At 46.1% G+C, this 9761-nt stretch overlaps 1 long non-coding RNA gene across 1 annotated transcript; it reads right to left on the bottom strand.

Annotated features, from left to right (window-relative positions):
- Window positions 1-6216: 6216 nt before the first annotated feature.
- LOC143443165 (uncharacterized) lies at window positions 6217-8506 on the bottom strand. Its single transcript, XR_013111934.1, has 4 exons — window positions 8384-8506; window positions 7703-7850; window positions 6699-6795; window positions 6217-6351 (listed from the first exon to the last, which is right to left on the bottom strand). It is a non-coding gene; the product is annotated as an uncharacterized LOC143443165 (long non-coding RNA).
- Window positions 8507-9761: the final 1255 nt, after the last annotated feature.

Genomic DNA, 9761 nt, shown 5'->3' with positions numbered 1-9761 from the left:
CTCTGCCTCCCAAGTGCTGGGATTAAAGGCGTGCGCCACCACTGCCCGGCTATAATGAACTTTTAAAAACCTAAATACAAAAAAAAAAAAAAAAAAAACCCTCAATAAATAAAAGATCCAGTGAGCGAACAGACAGTTCTTCAAACATGAGGTACAGATGACGAGTGAACATATGGGGGAAAATGTTCAGTATCCTTAATCATCAGAGAAATGCAAATTAATGAGAGTCAGAATAGCTACCACTAACAGAACAAATGACAACAAATGCAGGTGAGGGTGGAGAGGAAAAGGAACCCCTATATGCTGTTGCTGTAGATCTGGGGTTCAGTGTGGACACTCTTCAAAGACCAGAAATAGAATTGCTATATGACCCAACTTCCTAGGAGCACATGACAAAACAAAGCTGCGCCCCTGGAGCAGATGATGGGCCCACCAGGATCCAGTGTGCCCTTCAAAGGCATATGCTTGCTGACCTCCAACTAGGCCCTGCCTCCTATAGATCCCACCACCACCTCCCAAGAGCATTATGAGCTGGGGACCACGTTTTCAATACATGACACTTAAGACAGAAACTGTACACTCACTTATCCTGATAGACACCTTTCCACAGCGTCTAAGACAATAGCCGCCCGCCATCAGCCCCATTTCCCGAAGAAAGATAAAGGTATTGGCAATGCCATTGTTTCTTAGAACCATGGGATGATACATTTGAAATGGCGTCCTGAGAAAATCCAGCAGTCCTTCTTCACTTCTATTCTAGCAGTTCTCTTCCTCCCCCAAGCTAACTTCCTCTCAGGAACACTCGGTCACACCCTCCTTCTGAGCCTCTGAACAGCGGCGAGTCTAGCTGTCCCCTGGGAGGTTCGTGGATGGGTACAGAGTTGGGGAGAAAATGAATGGCATAGGAAGAAAGCAGAAATCGATGTCGAAGTCTCCCTTTGTGGGGCCGGCTTGAGTCTCTTGTCTCCGAAGGTAAAGAGAGTTGGTGTTTGCGGCCATTGAGAGGGCTCGAGGGGAAAGGCACTTGGTGCCCAAGCTGGGCAACCTGAGTCAATCTCTGGGACCCATGGAACCTATGTAAAGGTAGAAGGAGAGAAGGGACTCCATGAAAGTTGTCCTCTCTCTGTCATACCTGCACTGTAGCATGTGAACACACACACCACCACCACACACCATACAAACATATACAACAATAATAATGTTTTAAACCCAAGAGTTGTTGAGCTCTACTGGGTAGAAACTGAAGAACGGAAGGAAAGAAGGAAGGAAGGAAGGCAAGAAGGAAGGAAGGAAGGAAGGAAGGCAAGAAGGAAGGAAGGAGGGAGGGAGGGAGGGAGGGAGGGAAGGCAGGCAGGCAAGCAGGAAGGGCATTCCCTCTCCTCTGGTACATGCTTCACAAACCACAAAGGATGTCACCCCATGGTCCTCAACAGCCCCTGTCCCAAACCATCCAGGCCCAAAGGCTACTGCACAGAACTGCTATTCCTACCTGCTCGTTTCAAGGAGACCTAAGAAGAAGTTAAACTTTCTGGATTCATTCCCATAATGCTATTCTACATAGCCCCCCAGAGGAACCAACCAGTCAGCAATAGAAATCCCTGTCCCACATTGAAGAGGTTCTCAGTCTGGTGAGAAGCTAGCACAAGGAGAGACTTTCTAAAATACAGAGTAGAGAGCTTCTGGATTTCTACCAAAGCTTCTGAGGACTAAACTAGTCGATACCAGTTAACACAGGAGGACGAAATTGCTGCCTAAGTTACAGTTGCTCTGGCCCTCTCCTCTGTCCAGTCACCTTGGAGACCAGGCCTTCTGGTCCTCCTTCTGTATTCACATGGTTTCCTCTCTGCATCTTAAACCTATTTCTTTGCCTGTGCCAATTCTGCAGGCAGCCCTCCATAAGCGCCTACCCTGAATCATTGATTTGTCTAAAAAAAAAAATGTTATATTAATGTCATTCTGTACTAATGAGTCTACCCCCACTTGGTCCCAGCTGGAACAGCTAATGTCTGCTGATTAATTAGTGTGGAGCTCTCTGGGAGGCACGAGGGGGAAGGGGAAGAAAGAGATGCAGACAGAAAAGAAGAAAAGACTATCTGTAGACTCAAATAGGTTTCTTCCGTTCACCAGCAATCCACACACACCCCACCCCACCAATCCTCAAGCCTGAAGCTGGTCATGAAACAGACACTTGAAAAAAAAACCACCCCTCTTCAGTCACTTACTGTCCAGGAGAAATGAGACACTTAGCTGTTGCCCCAAAGGGCAAAGATGGGCCAGAGGAGAGCACAAGACAGAAACTGAGAGACCTGGGTCCCAGCTCTTCCCGATTTTGCCCAAGGCAAATCTCTGGTTTCCCTGGGCCTCTTTTTCCCTAACCTATAAAACAGCAAGAAGCCAAGGTGTGACAGCACACACCTGAATTCGAGCACTCTGGAGGCTGAGGCAGGAAGATCATGAATTCGAGGCCAAGCTAAGCTACATAGTGAAACCTTGTCTAAGACAATAAATAAAGATTTTTTTTAAGGTACAAAACTCTACCCCAGCACAAAAAGTTGGAAGGTCTCAGGAATGACAATATGTCATCCAATCCCGGACCTTCCATTGCTCTGAGTTACATGGCATCATCTGCAAAACTCACACACACACACACACACACACACACACACACACACACACGGAGGTTGTGGAGGAGCCAGAATGAAGTAGAGTAGCTTCAGCTTAGGGCTCAGCCACGTTGCCGGTATGATCAGTACATGGGAAACACTGTTACATCACTGTATCCAGAAACAATCAACTGATTAAGAAAGCCCATGACTCAGTTTACCCAGGTCCCTAAAAGAATGCAGAACAAACAGTGGAGTCCAGCAAATGGCCCTATTGAAATGTCTTCAATACTGTCCCTGTTCAGGGGTTAGCCAAGGCTCACAGTAGGGGCTTGCTTAGTCTCCGGTCACACAGTAAACAGCTGAGCTGGGAGTTGAACTCAGGAGATACCTGCTTCTAAACACAGATCCTTCCCATGCTGCTGCAATTGCCACGAATCAGATTTTTAAATTTGATTGTGCTGCAGCCATGAGCCTGCAGACCTCCCGTCCCAGTTCTGGGATTGTGACGCTCCTGGGCCATCACTAATCACTCTCGAAGGCTTGTCATAATCCCTTTCCTGCTGACATGCAGAGCAAAAGGGACAAACTGAGGGGTCAGCAAACAGGGCCACCGTGGACCCCTGTGGGCAGCAGTTAGCTCATTCCAGAACCTGGGAAGTTTAGCTTAATATTTCACACACGTTCATTCAGCAAACATTCAGCAAATCTAAAGCTCTGTGTTCCTGGCTTCCAGCAGGACACACATGGATGGCACTCCTACTTTCCTGCCGCTGGAGCAAGGCAAACAACAAGCAAGCATGCAGATTCAACCGTTAGAAAGGTTAATGAGTGGGATGGGGGCACCGGGCAATGAAGCTCCTTTGTCTGTGGCATGAGGAAGGCTCTCCAGTCAGGTGACATTGGAAGGTAAGATACAAGCAAGTAAGGACATTCACTATGATGTTCCAGGAAAAGAATTTTAGACAAGAGAACGGGGAGTTTGAAGGCCCTATCTTGCCTGTGTAGGCCTTTATAACATAACACCATTAGTGGATAGTTCATTGACTTAGTCCATTTTGACCTACTGTAACAAAATGCTACAGGTTAGGTCATTTATTTTTAAAACAGCACCACCCCCATCATATAGGAAGATGTGAGGACAAGAGAATATGGGAGGGAGGGGTGAAGGACGGAGGGAGGAGACTAAATTCATTCCTTTATCAGGTTCCCACTCCTAAGCATCAATATTAAACTCTTCAGAGCCCTTCTGACTAGCCCCTCTTAGATAGCCCTTCTCTCAGTACTACTGCACCGGGGCAGAAGGGGGTGAGTTTGAATGTACAAACTCCGGAGGGTGCGTTCAAGCACAGCACTTAGACAGACGTGCGTTGTTAACACTACATCTGTCAATGACGACCGCTCCTTATAATCTATTGCCTCCCAAAGGCCCCGCCCCCTAGCACTGTCACCTTGGAGACGAGTCTTCGGCCCACCGTTCGGTTCGGAGAAGGTGGAGATGCTGTAAACCTCAGCCTGAGCAGACCCGAGGCTGGAGCATTTCCAGGTTGTTCAAGAAATAACAAAAGGGACTGGAGAGGTGGCTCAGTGGTTAAGAGTAATGGCTGCTCTTGCAGAGATCCCTTGTTTGATTCCCAGCACCCGCCTGGTAGCTCACAGCTGCCTGGAACTCCAGCTCCGTGAGATCCAGTGCCTTCTTCTGTCGTCCTGAGCAGGCAATGCACACAAATGGTACACAGATGTACATGCAGGCAAAATACCCACATACATGAAATAAAAATACATCTTTAAAAAAAAAAGTTTAAAGAAATAGCAGAGAGCAGTCAATGGACTGAGGTAAAGGACAAGAGGCAGGGAAGGGGTGTGACTGGGAGAGCAGATGACACAGAGCCTTGCAGAATTTATATCGTTCACTTGGTGCATCTGGTTTCTCATTTTCTTGCTTCTATTACTTACACTTCCTTACCCAACCATTTCCTGTCTCTGGCTAGAGAAAACCCACCTCACTGGTGCAGTAAACAACATTTCTCTCAGGCAGATGCCAAGCTGACTTCTGCTGCCTAGGCTTCCTGGGGGGGTGCTGGGGAGAGAACAGTGTGCAAACCGCCCAATTCTTGCCCATCTATTATCTCACCCAAACAAACATGAACCACGTAAGTGTGGAGGCAGTAGAGATGTCCCAGCACTTAAGAGCATGTTTGATTCCCAACGCCCACACGGCAGCTCACAAGACTGTAACTCCAGTTTCAGGGGATGCAACCATGTCATCTGGCCTCCTTGGACAGCAAATATGCATACGGTGCACAAACACACACACGTGCAAAACACTCATGCACGTAAAATATGAAATCATGGTCACATCTCTGGGTCCCCCCTTCAGAAACTGTGTTGAGCACATAGAGATTCAATGTGTTTGTTTTGTTCTCTAAACTGTTTGGTACGTCACACAAACATTTTACACAGCGTTCAGCCTGGGTTAGATGCCATAAGTCATCTAAAGATGATTCCAAGCATACAGAGCCTGAGAGAACTGTAGCTCGGGAGTAGAGCCTTTACCTAAAGCCTTGGATTTGATTCCCAGCACCACAAAATAAAATAAAGTATGGGAGGACTGTGGGCACCATCCCTTGGTACTTGCAGGGAGTCCAGGAAACAACCTTATGTTACCATCATTATTACCATGTGATAATATCTGAGGTCACAACAGTGGTTGATAGTAGCCCCAACCACTCTGGAATAGAAGTGTGTTCTTGAAAACCCTTATGAGTTTGAAAGCTGAATCCCAAGAAAGATCCTGGAGAGAGAACAGTGAGCCAGCCACCTTAGCAGACAGCGTGGGCGACCATTGCAAGAAGAGGAAGGGCGTACAGCTCACTTTACCGTATAAGCCCCATTCATACTTAGGACCTGATATGGGGGCCTTTGTAAGGCTTGCCTGCCAGGGTAGCATCTCCTGGCTTCTCACTTGACTGTCCAACCCCAGCCTGCTCCCAGGTGGGCCTCTAAGCAGAGCCAGAAAGGGCATTTAGCAAACAGGCAGCAGCCTGCTTGGCTGCACACTAGGTAAACAGGACTCTGCCCTGCACCTGCAGCCCGCAGCTGCACAGGGATAAATATTTGCTTACAGATCTGTCTTGCCTAATGAGTGTTTGAGTATCTGCCAAGCAGGCCTGGCTCAAGGGAGCTGGCAGGAAGGGGCCAGTCCTGGGAGACCCAGTGCCTCACTGTCTGGTCCCCTGAGTACTGGATCCAAACCTAGGAGAACCACAGCCAGGTCCATGGGTAGGGTACCCCCTACGGCTTTATAAGTTCTTCAGTGGGGCTCAGGAAGCCTCATGCCAGCCCATGTACAAAGAATGACTCAGAAAGACAGACAGGTAACCCCAGTGGTCTCCAGCCTTCCTCCTCCTCCTAAAAGCAATAAGTACACACTAGGAATAAATTAATTTCATATCAGTTGGTTATGGATAACTGGCACATCCCCCTTGAGCCTTTAAATTTTTTCACTTAGTGTATTATTAATATTAGTTTTTCAAATGAATATGTAAGATAATAATTTTTAAAATTAAATTGTAAAAATTTTTTTATTTTAATCTTTTTAAATGGGGAGAGGGTGAATGAGTGAATGGATACAGGCACCTGCAGAGTCCAGAAGAGGGCATCAGATGTCCTGGAACTGACTTTACAGGCCGTGAAACTTGTCTGCTAGAGCAGCTCTTGCTCTTAACCAGTGAGCTATCTCTCCATCCTGGAAGAAAATTAATTAGTCAGAAATTAAAGTCCCCTGGCTCCCTAGTCCTACTTCCCAACTTCATCTTAACTTTGGGAAGATTTTATTTCTGTCTCCACGTTAATAGCATCGTATACCCTCAACACCTTTATACCCTCAACTCCTTCCCGAACCTATACATTCTGAGTGACCTCATTCTTTTTAGCAACTGGAATTGATTCAGGGTTTGGATGTCCGGGGATTGATAAAAAAAAAAAAAAAAAAAAAAAAAAAAAAAAAAAAAAAAACCACTTTCCTTTCACTGGGAAATTGTGACCAGTATTTTTACTATTACAAATACTTTCCTACCTATCCTACCTACTTACATTTTTGCAGAGTCATCGGCGTTTATTTGTTGAGTAAGCTCTAAGCAGGAAGGCTTACATGTCTTCTCCACTTGAATGGTCACTACCATGTTATGCTCTGAAAGGCAAGGCACATTACTCTTCCATTCCCAACAGCCCGTGAACGTTTCCTCCCTCCCAGATAGCCTTCACTACACCCATTGGTGACAGCATCTGTTTTTCTGGTAGTCTTACTGACATTAAATATCTGTTAGTGCGTTGCCTGTGCATCCTATTTCTGAGAGCTTGTTGGTCACACTTGGCACGTTTTTTGTAGAAATATTTCTTTCCATTTCAGCAATGCTTCACTCGCAACTCAATTTTTGGTGACTGTTGTGTTCAGGACTCCAAGAGCATCTGGACTCTGGCGGGGTTAAAGGCAGCGTAGAGCTACTATGTGGCTGTTCCTGAGAGACTCGCAGCCTTGAATCTCACAAAACTGGAAGCGTTTGGTCACAAGCTAGCCTCCTTGGTAACACCAGAAAACAATTCCAAACAAAAGCCCTGGACTCCTATCCTTTGATGAGGAAGTTACAGCGGTGTCTGTAAGTCAGGTTCAAGTGTTGAAAATGTCCAGCAAAACAAAACAAAAGCAAAAAACAGAATGCTCTGGTTCCGGCTTTGGACGTGGCTGGATCCAGGTACTCAAACACTGACTCCGCCCCTCTGCCTGACTCCGCCCCTCTGCCGGCTGGTATCTTCCACTCTGACTCCCACCCATGGCTCCATTTCTAATCTAGATGAGCTAGGAGAGCCCCCAGAAACTGATGACCCATGTTGATTCAACAGTCCAGGAGTCACAGCAAAGATACCAGGACTGGCTGGGGTTTGAGCGTTCTGGGTCACATGACCATCACAAATCTAATCGTTGGGAGCTGGGTAACAAATTGTACAAAACAAGCAAGTGTGGAGCTGAGAGATGAAGACAAGTCTTGCGTGAAGCACGTGTGCCTAGAAGGGTGATGAGAATATTCAACGGCCCTTACCAAAAGAAAGGGCCCCAGCGACAGATGTCAGAGTTGGAGTCTAGCTTTGTGGCCATTCCATAGCCCCAGGCAAATCACCTCTCTTGGGACCCGAAGTTCCGCCTTCTATAAAGTCCAACTTGAAGTCAGTAGCTGATTCCAGAACCTTCTAGAAGCAGAAGAATGCTTTGTATTTCAATAAATGATAAAAGAAACCCAATACAAAATGAACAAAAAAGCTTTGTTTTGTTAAAAATTTTGTCTTATTTGCTTAATCTAGTACTAGCCAGGAATGACTAGAGTGTGCTGTAATATACACTTCAACAACTCAGCATCTTAACAAACACTGACTTCTTGGTCAGTACAGCTCAGAGAACTGTTCCTGGGAGCTCTCCCCCAGGCCCCCAACTAGTCACCCTGAGTTCCACCCTCAACATCATTTTTCATTTGGCCATAGTAAAGACCTATCTTCTCTGAAGGAAAGAAAGAACATCCGCTATTGCCCACATCCCAGTTGGACCTCAGCATCTGTCACATGCCTCAATTTATATACCAGGGACCCTGGTAAATATAACAAACCACTCTAGTTTTGGCACCTCTACCATAAAGTCGGTGTCTTAGTTTGGGTTTTACTGCTGTGAAGAGACGCCATGACTAAGATAACTCTTATAAAAAGAAAACAGTTCACTGTGGCTGGCTTACAGTTTCAGAGGTTCAGTTCTCCATCATCGTCATGGTGGAGAGCAGGCCAGACATGGTGCTGGAAGAGCAGAGAGTTCTACATCTTGATCTGAAGACAGTGAGAAGGACATCCTCTTCTGTCCTGGGTGGAGCCTGGGCATAAGAGGAAACCTCCAAAGCTCACCTCCACGGTGACATGCTTCCTCCAACAAGGCCACACCTCCTAACAGTGTCACTTCCCATCAGCCAAGTGTATTCAAACCACTATAGTCAGCAACACTGACTTATAGGTTGTGTTAGTCAGCTTCCCACCGCTGGGACGAAATCCCCATGGTAATGAACTGTTCAGAAGGAAAGTCTTGAAGGCTTCAGGCCAACTCACTTAGCCCTCTTGTTTTGCAGTCATGGTGGGGACACATGAAAAGGGAGGCTGGTTTACCTCACAGGATCCATTAATCAGAGAGAGAGAAGGAGAGACCAGAATCCCAATATCTCCTCAAGAAAGCATGTCAATGACCTAAATTCCTTTTAGCAGGACTCATCTCCCAAAGAATCCACCACTTCCTAGTAGTACCAGCAACTGAAAGCCAAGCCTGCATGTGTGGGAACTGAGAAGACACTTAAGATCCAAACCATAATATGGGTCAATCACAGGATACAAGGAGAATGAGGTGATGGATAAAAAGAAGAAACCCGCCATGGGTGACAGATGTGTCATATCTCATCACAACACAATCCAGAGCCAATGTTTTCAGGCTGCAGAATTTTCAAGTATTTTTAGCATGCAAATATTTTTGAAACTTCCAGTCTGCCAAAGAGTAGAAATTAGGAATGCTGAGAGTATTGAAAAGCTGGATTTGCTTGCGATCTCAGGATTCTCTTTAATTATGCAGACATATCAGGAGAAACTTTAGTGGGAAGAAACTGTGCTGTTTGTCACCAAGATTTTCAACATCAGCACACGACATGCCCGATGGTTCTTGCTATATACCCTGTTATCACTATTGCTATACAAACTATTAGACATAAAATTAACTATGATGAACCAGGTGGTAGTGGTGGATGCCTTTAATGCCAGCACACAGGAGGCAGAGGCAGGTGGAGCTCTGTGAGATGCAAGCTAGCTTGGTCTACAGATCTAGTTCTAAGAGAGTTAGGGAAAAAAAAAAAAACTGTCTCAAAAAAATTTTTAATTAACTGTGCCGCTTAAGAGCTTATCTGAAGTTCTAGCAGAGCAGCATGGCCACCAGAATACCCTCAACAGACAAGCAGTTTCCTCTTGCAGGGAAGGCTTTCCTTTTTTACTGACCTTAGGGAGGGATAAACATGAGAGAAGAGTCAGGCATCCACCTGAACAGCCATATCAGTCGAATCAACCCTGGCAGTCGCTGTCGCTGGG

This window comes from Arvicanthis niloticus, chromosome 8 (genome assembly GCF_011762505.2).
Source record: "Arvicanthis niloticus isolate mArvNil1 chromosome 8, mArvNil1.pat.X, whole genome shotgun sequence".
In the NCBI taxonomy this organism is placed as follows: Eukaryota; Metazoa; Chordata; class Mammalia; order Rodentia; family Muridae; genus Arvicanthis; species Arvicanthis niloticus.
This window is presented reverse-complemented; position numbering and strand designations above follow the sequence as displayed.